Source organism: Gopherus flavomarginatus, chromosome 20 (assembly GCF_025201925.1).
Source record: "Gopherus flavomarginatus isolate rGopFla2 chromosome 20, rGopFla2.mat.asm, whole genome shotgun sequence".
In the NCBI taxonomy this organism is placed as follows: Eukaryota; Metazoa; Chordata; order Testudines; family Testudinidae; genus Gopherus; species Gopherus flavomarginatus.
The window spans coordinates 19,705,052-19,715,625 of record NC_066636.1 but is presented as its reverse complement, the minus strand read 5'-3'; positions in this window follow the sequence as shown (position 1 = coordinate 19,715,625).

Sequence of the window (10,574 nt, the reverse complement as noted above, 5' to 3'; positions counted from 1 at the left end):
AGACGTGCAATACCATCTTGGATCATTGGCCAATCTAGTTTAGCATCCTGTCTCTGTTGCCTAATGCTCTAGACTAAGAAGAAAAATCATGAACCCAGTCAGTTGTGCAATACTGTGCATGGAGGGAAATCCCTTCCAGAAACCTGCATAGATCATTTTGTGCCCTGAAGTGTGAGATTTGATTACCTTATCTTAGCATGCCTGTTATGGCCCATAGCTGAAGCTACAGCTGTGTTGTACCTCAAGGGCTGCTCTAATTTGCACAGTCTGCCCATGGCCCCTAAAGGCTGTGGCAGAAACCAGGGATTGCCAGGGCAAAGGCCTGGCCTGGTTACAGCTCCATTTCTCCAACTATCCTCCCCTGCACTAAAGGTCCAGGAAAGAGGTTGACAGAAGAGCTGCTATGGTTTCTGTACACCACCTGAAAAGGCCACTAGACAGGGAGAATCCTCTATTGAGTGTACCTGCTGGGATTAAGGCTGCTTTGTGCTACTGAACCAGCACAAAGCAGTCTTGGTGCACTGGAGTATCTGGCCCTATAACTGTAAATGTAAATCCAGTCTTTTAGAAAAAAACACGGCAGTATTTGAGATGATGATTTCCTACTGCAGGATATCTGCAGGATAACTATATGACCACAGGCACCATAGAGTGTTGGGAAGAACACATGGTTAGGCCTCAGGAACTGTTAAGTTCTATCCCAGCTCTGCTACTGACTTGCTTTGGGCAAACTTCAGCTCTCTGATTCAATTTCCCCATCTGTAAAACACAGATATTAAACATCATACCTAAAATACAAGTGTGATGTGAGAATTAGCAAGTAAACAGCTGATCATTCCTTTGAACATGCAAAGCACTGTGTGGATGCTAAGTGCTCAGATACGACAATGATATTTGTCTCTAAATAAAAAATCGAGGCCTTATTTTCCAGGACTTTGCACCTTGCGTAGACATTCACGCTGTTCAAAGTGGATTGAAATGCTACCATTCTGGTCCGGTAGTGTTTATACCTACTTTGCAAAGGTGCAATTGACTGGACAAAGTGCAAGGCAAAGAAAAATTAGGCCAACTCTCCTTTAATTCACACCCACGGTGGCATATGTCATAGAGTACCGCAACCTGCTAATGTTTATCTAAGTCCTTGGTTTTCCTTAGGAATCATACATTAAAAAGTGCATGAATGAACAGTGGGAAAATGTTCACTATAAAATATTAAAATATTTTGGTACAGGCAGGGCCGGCTCCAGGCCACAGCGCGCCAAGAGCGTGCTTGGGGCGGCATGCTGCGGGGGGCGCTCTGCCGGTTGCCGAGAGGGCGGCAGGCGGCTCTGGTGGACCACCCGCAGGCAGAGCCGCGGGACCGGCGAGCGGAAGAGCGCCCCCCGCGGCGTGCCGCCATGCTTGGGGCAGCGAAATGGCTAGAGCCGGCCCTGGGTACAGGGTCTTAAGGAGGGGTTGTTTGGGGTTTTTTTGGTTACCAGTTGAAAATATTCAAAATGTCTGTTTTTAAAATAAAACTCCATTGTAAACCCATCAAAATGTTCTTTCTGCTCATAACAATATATTTGAAAAGCTCTTAAGTAAATCAAGCCACCTGCTCTCAGCTTGTCACAACAAGATATGTAGACTATCAAAGGAAATGATGTTATATGCGTCATTGCTTTCTTTGGTAAACAAAAATAATATAATTAACATTCACATTCCCAGCAACGACAATTTAAACAAAACAAAATGACATTGTAGTAGGAAGCCACATTCTGTAGAAATGCTAGTGTTCAGAGCTGGAGACAAATCTAGTTTTCAGGCAATTAGCTGAACAAAAAGTTACAGTATTTTCATACCAGCATGAGACATTGTTTTCAATCTAACTTTGCAGATCCTGCTTTTTCCCCACATTGTCTGAATGAAAGGAAAACTTAACCCCTTTGCACCCTGAAATCTTTGCTACTATATGTAAAAAGTTCTGTTTTGTTTTGTTTGACAGTGTGAACCTAAGTTCACTGATGTTTCCAGTACTTTAAGAGATGATAAAGGGGGATGTTCTGGTATAAAATCACGCTGTTGAAGTATGCAGCCCTTTTCAGGTAGAATTAGAGTATACATATTTGAAAGGTAAGAGTTAAGATCCACCTGTGCATGATACATTGGTTTGTACAGAGAATCTGTTTCTTGCGAAAGCCAGTTAGATAATCAGTGCTGGGAGGATCAGTATGGATTAGGGTTGATCTTCCTCAGCTGGCTATTTTTCTGAATACCATACAACTTAAAATTCTCAGACATGCAGTACATACTGTACACTCAAACTATTAACAGGCAGGTATCAACTCAGCATTTACTTTTAACACTGTGCCAACACGTACAGATGCTCTCAGAATGCTATGAGAGTGGAAAGCAAGGGTGGGTCTGTTATCCAGTAAGGGTTGCTTAACTGAAATAAATAAATAAATGGAAAGTTGTTTGACTTACATCTTTTACTTGTATTGTAAACTCTTTGGGGGAGGGACCATCTTTTGTCCTGTGTTTGTATAATATCTAGCACAATGGGGTCCTGGTCCATGACTGAGATGCCTAGGTTCTACGGCAATACCACAGAAATAACGAACTAAATAATGCCAGGTTTTTAAATTGAAATTAATAATACACATTTCATTTTAAAATGTAACAGTTTTTTTTAAATAAATAACAACAACAGCATGCTTCAAAGCATAGGGTCATGCCTCATAATGCACACAAAGCATACAAAGTGTCCCAGTGTGACTGAGGGAAAGAAGCCATGTCCAGGGCCCCCTACATCCCAGCAATCATGAGCTATTGAATCAGCTTCTCAAGACTGTTGACAGCTAGCACAAATTAGAGCAGCCATTGAACTGCTCTAACTTATGCCAAGGAACTGGAATGGGGACAGGCAGCCCAAGATTTGTAGAGAGCAAAGATGGCCTAAAGCTACTTTTGAACTCCTTCTTTTGAACTGTGCTATATGCCCCTTGCCCATAGCCAAGGACATGGGTCAAGATGTACTGGAATCTGGCAGAGCCGGCCCTAAGTACAAGCAACACTAGTGCCTGTTGAATTCCTGTGCTCTTGGGGACTCCTTACAGAGTTGGCATCTCACAGGCTAGATTGAGCCTGGCCGGTTAGATAGAGCTGGAGCAATTCATAAAGGGACCTGTAGTGTCTATGGATTATGCTTCTATATTAAAGATAAGAGCACCTGCAGTCTGCTCCATCTTCTATGCATTCCTCAACTGGGAAAAGTTACCCTTACGAGCATATGGGGAGAAGGAAATGCTCTAAACCGTCTGGTGTCAAACAGAGAGTTGTCTTGTTGCACAAGTGCATTTCGCTGTTTTAGGTGCATCAGTTTGGAACTTTCTGACCTGGAGTTCCTAACTTTATTCTTAATAACTTTTTAAAATATTGCTTGCTTCCCCAAAGGGGCAGTAGGTGCCATGAATTAGGCGAGATAAATTTGAGTGTGTGAGATCAGTTTGGGGAAGGTTAGAGCCACAGTCTGAGCCTCGGTTGTGGGGAGCGGGGGGCAGGGGAGAGTTAGAACAACCAGGTGATTTTGTAAACAGCTTTTTTTGGAAGGGAGAAAGGAGGGGGCTGCATCTGGGGAAACACTTGTTCAAATGAACCAAAATGTTGACCACTAACCCTCCCTGACACCCCCATTTCAAAACAATCTGAATAAGCATATGGATTTTAGAGCACTTAGAGTAGTCAACCTTTCAATGGAAAGTGACACCCATAACAATAGCAGACTGCCATTCTGCTATAATCCTAGTATCCTAAGCCTTTTGGAGGGAACTGTATCAATTCACCAGACTAAGATCATGACTGTAGCAGTACTGTCAATGCATTCCATTCAGTTGTGCATTCTTTAAAAAACATAGTTTGGGCTCTCCAAATCCATCTTACACAAGACTAGGGTTTGAAATAGCTCCATTGTAAGCTGCGGCATGAACAAGCAGAACTGGATGCAGACTGTAGCAGCTCATCACAGAACTACTTCATTAAAATGGGGAAGGAGCAGCCTAGCATCCCAATCACAAAAGCAGAAAGTACCTATACTAGAAAAAATAGAAGTAGTTGGTAGCCAGTATAAGACTATGGGTCATTAAACTGAGAAATACATTGTCGTGCTCAGGGCATTCCAGTCTCTCTAGCAGTAAGGGAAAGTACAGTTCCATACTTCCATTTTCCTTTGCGGCCCTGTAATCTTCAGCCCAGGGGGGCAAATTCTAGTATAGTCCTGTGGATTTACTAGACTCCCAAGAATATATTGGCAAAATATAGCACCAGTGGACTTTACAGTATGTCAGATGCAAACATAAAAGAATGAGAATAAAATCTTTTGGACGTCTTGTGCCTCAATTGGAAAGTAAATTTAAGAAGAGAAACAAACTTTTTTTTTTCATAAATTTGGAGTACTGGTGTCACAAAGCCATTGCATACCAGACAATGTAGTACAAGAGCCTCCAGGCTGTTATGTGAATGAGGTCTTTCAGGCATTGCACACTGCTCCACTTGTTCCCTAAAGCAGTCCTTTCTGAAAGCTAACCTCTCAGTTGGCGAGAACAGAGGGAGCTGGACCAAGTGCCATTTGTCTGTCAACTATATCTATCTATCTATAAACTATCCCTTACAGATATTCCTTTCTGTATTTTCAATTATGTACCTTTTATTGCATCTAACAATATAGGAAAAGACATGATATTCTTTTAAACTAAAGAAATCAGATCTTGATGACCTTAGATGTCAGCTGTTTGAGAATAATTTGCACCCCTTAGGAACCAGCTCTAACAAAAATTCGGTCTGAGCATTGAGAATCTATCACGACTAGCCTGTACATTCTAAAATCTTAACATAGAAAGAAAGAAGTCATCTATCTCTCCCCTCCCTACATCAAATAATCCTCAAGTGAAAGGGCAAGATAGAATATTTGCAGAATGTATCCTTTTCCTATGCAATGGTTCACTAAAGAGAAATTTGTTAACTATATGTTTATAAATATTGAGCTTTGTAAAGATAGAGTTTCTCGGAATAACACCAACAAAAGTTGGTCCTATAAAAGATATTACCTTGCTCACTTTGTCTCTCTCATATCTTGGGATCCACCCGGCAACAACTAAACAGCGTATTGCAGGCTTAGTTCACTTGCAAATGGAAGTGTTATTACTGTAGCAATGATGTGCATTTTGCCATGTGAAAACTGATCACTCCTTCTCCTGACTTGAGTTCTTCAAATATCATTACAGACAGAAGCAGATGTTATTTGCCTTACTGCTTTATTATCCTACAAATGCTGAGATTAATTAAATGAATTAGGCTAGAGATTGCAGAGCCTTCCAAAAGAAGTCATTTTAATCTATCGTTTTGGATTCCTTACAAAAAGAAGATAGCTCAAGTATGGTAAATCTGTGATGTCTTCTGTGAAAGAGATCAAAGCTACTTATTGGTTACACTTTTGTGTGGATGGTGCCCTCTAGTGCTTGTTCTTTTTACACAAAGGGTCTGATTCTCATTTACATTAAGGCCCCTTTACTCTGCCTTAGTGTAAATGAGATTCAGACCTTTGTAGTTTAAAAAACACAACCCATAAATTATCATGATTAAAGAAATATATACATCTTTTGGGGGCTTTCACTGGGATTGTAAACTCAAGGATCTCTCCATTTACTTATTTATTAAAATATAATATTTGTATTACGGTACCATCTAGAGGCCTCAGTAGTGTTTCAGGGGCCTAGGGTGACCAGATGACCCGATTTTATAGGGACAGTCCTGATTTTTGGGTCTTCTTCTTATATAGGCTCTTATTACCCGCCACCCCCATCCCAATTTTTCATACTTGCTATCTGGTCACCTTACGAGGGCCCCATTGTGCTAGGCACTGCACACACACACACACACACCAAAAACGACAGGCCTTGCTGTGAAAAGCTAAGTACCATCAAAAGCTCCACGTTGCAGTGACCCTTCCTTCTGGCTGAAGTGCAAATGTGGGTCTTTCTTGTAATCTGCCTGTCAATGCCATTTGACACATCAGCCAGATGAGGTCACTCAAGATCAAGATAAAAAAGATCTCTCCACTGCACTCAGACTCTGGTGAGAATACAATCTCTTGGAAAGGGATTTGAATGTCTGGATATCAGTTCTAGGTAGGAACCTTATTTATGCCACTAAGCATTCAGGCAGAAAAAAGGTTTCAGTCTTGCCTTCCGAATACACAACATTGCTGTGTATCTTGTATCTAAAATGGTAAGCACAGTAATTGTGGAATATATTTGCACGTTGCTCTGTGAGATTTTCTGTACATAACTCCTAGCTCCTGAGTGGATTTCTGTACATTACTATCCTCTTCACGCTACCTCACACTGTTCCAGGAAATGTTTCTGTCTTTCAATAATAGAATATTCCTGGAATTTTCTTTGTACAGAAAATGTTCTGCTCTAATATAGATATTATGCAGAAATTTAAGCCTAAAGCTGTGCAGAAATTTAGAGCACAGGTGTATGCATGTTTTTCCCTTTCCAGTCCTCTTCAAGTTGCTACAACTAGTCTATTCAGACCTGTGACTCAAATGAGGGCTAGCTCTAGAAGACTGTAAATAATAGGGAGGCTCTCTCTTTCAGGGAAAACCTCTGTTATTAATCGATGTATCATGTTAATATTGGAGATTTCAGTAACAACAAACCTTATTACCTCTGGCAAAATACATCAACAGAGATGGAAATATCTTCACTATATGATAAGATAAAACTTTGTCAATCTTAAAGAGCACATGCTTCAAAGAAAGCAAGCCACAAACACAGGAATTTATCTTTAACACCAAAAACATTAAATGTTTCAGGACAGATGATCTAAGACTCCAATCCTACATTGACCTCAATGGGAGCATGCAGTGTGCCAGGGATGCAAATTCACATCTTGAGTTAGGAATTAAAATAAAAAATCATCATAGCTTGACTGCATATAAAAAAAATTAAGGTCTGGATCACCCTGGATGGATTAGCATAGGAAGAGGACTTCCTGTGTGTGGATCCTGCCCCCCTTATTATGCAAAAAGAGGATGGTTTCCTCTTCTGCAGCATGCCTTTCCCATGTATAACTGTACCTATGCAGCTCTTGATGGTCCAGAGGATAGTAGAGCAGGTAGAAGCTACTCTCCACAGCACCATCCCAGTATCCTATCCTCTACGCCAGGATTTTTGTGAGGAAATCTAGGTGGGAGGTAGTACAGTTGGGAAATGAACTAGTAGGTTACCTCAGTAACTACTAATGATGGTTTAGGGAAGAAGGAGGGAAGGTGAATAGGTTTGTTTAGATGAAAAGAGGATGGTACCTTGGGTAAGAACTTTGGGTGAGGTCATAATGTGACTTTATCTTTGTAAAAGATTGTGTATGGAGAGTATGCCTTGAGGGCACCTATTTCTCATAGCCGTTGGGTGTATGTAATCACCATGCAGTTTTCCTGGATATGTGCATGTAGGAGCAGGTCATTATTGGTTCAAATAGGGGGCTGATGAGACAGCATAGAAACAGGCTGAGATTTCAAGTTAGAGTGGGGTCTCATACTTCAGGGTAAAGGTTTTGGGGACCTTTAAGGCATCTTTTTGTCATTGGGTGGGTAAATACTGACTGACTTTCTATTTTGGAGTGGAATACAGTAATGGCAGCCAAATGTATGCAAACAGAACTTTTGGATAGCCCCAATCTCTTGAGTTCTAAGAATATAATCCTGAATGAATGGTAAAGGAGTGGCAATTAATGGGATATGTTTGGTGTCACATCAAGTCCGAAACCTTTTCCAATTTTGTTGGTAAGTATAGTAAGTTGTCAAATATCTGCTATTTAAAAGAATCTCCTTTACTCCTGAACAGGTCAACTCTGGATCCTGAAACCATGAGGGAGCCAAGCCTTCAGATGGAGAAGTTCTAAGTTCTAGGATGGAGAATCTGGCCTGTCTCCTGAGAGAGGAGGTGTAGAGTAGACAGCAGGGTGATCAGTGGACAGATCGCCATGTGCAAGAGGTAAGGATATCATATGTGTTGTGGCCATGTTGGGGCTATGAGGATGACCCTGGCTTGTTCCACTTGTATCTTGTGGGGCACTCTAAATAGTAGGAGAAAGGGTGGGAAAGCATATAGGAGGGGTGAATCTCACATAACGAAGAAGGCATCCACCAGAGATTGGTGACCTAGACCTGCTCTTGAGCAAAATTGTGGGCATTTGGTCTTTTTGGGAGTGGCAAACAGATCTATGTTTGGGAATCCCCAGTGATTGAATATGTGTTGTAGGAGTTTTGTGTTCATCTCCCATCATGTTCTTGTGGGAACCTCCTGCTCATTGAGTCTGCTGTGGTGTTCAAGTGTCCACATAGGTAAGTGGCAGAGATATTGATGCCTTGTTGGATACACCAGTTCCACAGTTTCAGAGCTTCTGTACAGAGGGATTGGGACCTCACTCTCCCATCTGTTGATTGTGACAAAGTTCCTTCTCTACCTTGGTGGGTCCTGTGCTTATTGGTGGATTTGCTCATCTCACAGATTCACCCTATGGGTTGGGAAACAGCCCAGAGACCTTCCTTTCTGGTAGAAGCCACAGTCCAGGTCCATTACTCCTGTGCTTGATCAGGAGTTGGGAGGTTTGGGGGGAACACGGGCCCACCCTCTACTCTAGGTTCCAGCCCAGGGCCTATGGACTGCAGCTGTCTAGATTGCCTCCTGGTACAGTTGCATGACAGCTACAACTCCCTGGGCTACTTCCCCATGGCCTCCTCCCAACACCTTCTTTGTCCTCACCACCGGACCTTCCTCCTGATGTCTGATAACGCTTGTACTTCTCAGTCCTCCAGCAGTATGCCTACTCACTCTCAGCTTCTTGCACACCTCTTGCTCCCAGTTCCTCACACACACTTCTTCTCCTCTGGCCTAATTGGAGTGAGCCCTTTTATAGCATCAGAGGGGCCTTAACAACTTCACCTGACTCTTAGCAGGTTAATTGGAGTTAGGTGTTCTCATTAGCCTGGAGCAGCCCCTGCCCTGGTCACTCAGGGAACTGAAAACTGCTTATCCAGTGGCCAGTATATCTCCCTTCTACTACTCTGCTGTTCCCAACTGGCCTGGGTCTATGACATGATACAGAGTTGTCTATCATTACTGTTATGGTCCTTTGTCTGATTACTGGTAGAAACTGTTGTCATGCATTGTAGACTGCCCATAATTCTAGGAGGTTGACGTGCAATATGGATTCTGAGGGGAACCACTTGCCCTGTACTTTGTGAGTCTGTAGATGTCCTCTCTCCAACCAAGTACTGAGGTTTTGGTCATCAGTATCAAGAACGGTGCTGGTTGGAAGATGGGGACCCCCATACAGATATTTCAGGGCTGTATCCAACAGTCTAATGAGTCCTTGATCTTGATCAGTATTGAGAGCAGTTTGTTTAGCCTGTGTCTGTGGGATACATACACTGTGTGTAGCCATCCCTGAAGGCAGCAAATGTGCAATCTGGTATTTTAATCATGAATATGGCCACTGCTATATAACCGAGCAGCTGTAGACAAGTCCTGGCAGAGACTGATGGGATAGTTCTCATGGTGGAAATGAGACTGGTTATTGTGGAAAATCCATGAGCTGTGAGAAAGGCTTTGGCCTTTATAGCATCCAATAGGTCCCCAATAAATTCAAGATGGTGTACTGGCAACAGTATCAATTTTTGTATATTTATCTGGAGACCAATGGTGCCTGTTGCAGAGGAAAGGTATTGGGGCCAGGGTCTGAGGCTGGTCACAATGAGCTCTCCATTAGTAAAAGTTTTAGCCTCAATTCACAAACCTTTCTGGACTAAGCCTTCAATTTGAGACAGTGGGTACACTTTTGTGGTATGTGCCCCTCACCCAAACAGCTTATGCACCGTGAGTGGCCATCGCTCACTGAGATTTCATGACAGCAGAGACACCTTAAACCTGGGGAATCCGGGCATAGCGCTGGGTAAAGGAGAACTTCCTGGTAGGGAAAGGTGTAGAAAAGGAAACCTACACTAATCTGAAAGTAACAGAGAGGAAAGAGCCAAGGGGAAAAAATGTTTTATGAGGGGGTAAAGGGAAGAAAAAAATTAAAGGAAACAGCTGCTAACTAGGAAATAGTAATGAAAGTACTAGTATTACTAAGGGAAGTAAAGACACACACAGGATTCTGTCCCAGACCAAGGTGGTTAAGAAGGAACTGAGGGTGTTTGGACTGCACAGCACTATATAGATGCCGCTCATGTTGCAAGATGGGGAGGAGCGCATGTAAGGCACAACGGGCACTGCAACCAAAGACCTCCAATTCCAGGCACAGGGAGGCTACCACACCTATAGTGGAGCACCCATATGGACAGTATGCAAAAAAGAAGCTTCACAACCATGGACAGGAAGTTCCAGTAATGCAAGAAACCATTCGTGTTCCTTGTTTCTTGGCCCCCTTCCATAGGTTTTCTACACTGGGGAAATCTGGTCTAAGATTTGATTAGAAGTTTTAGAATATTGCAAAGCTAAGATATTTTAACTTTTAAGGGGAGATTTTCA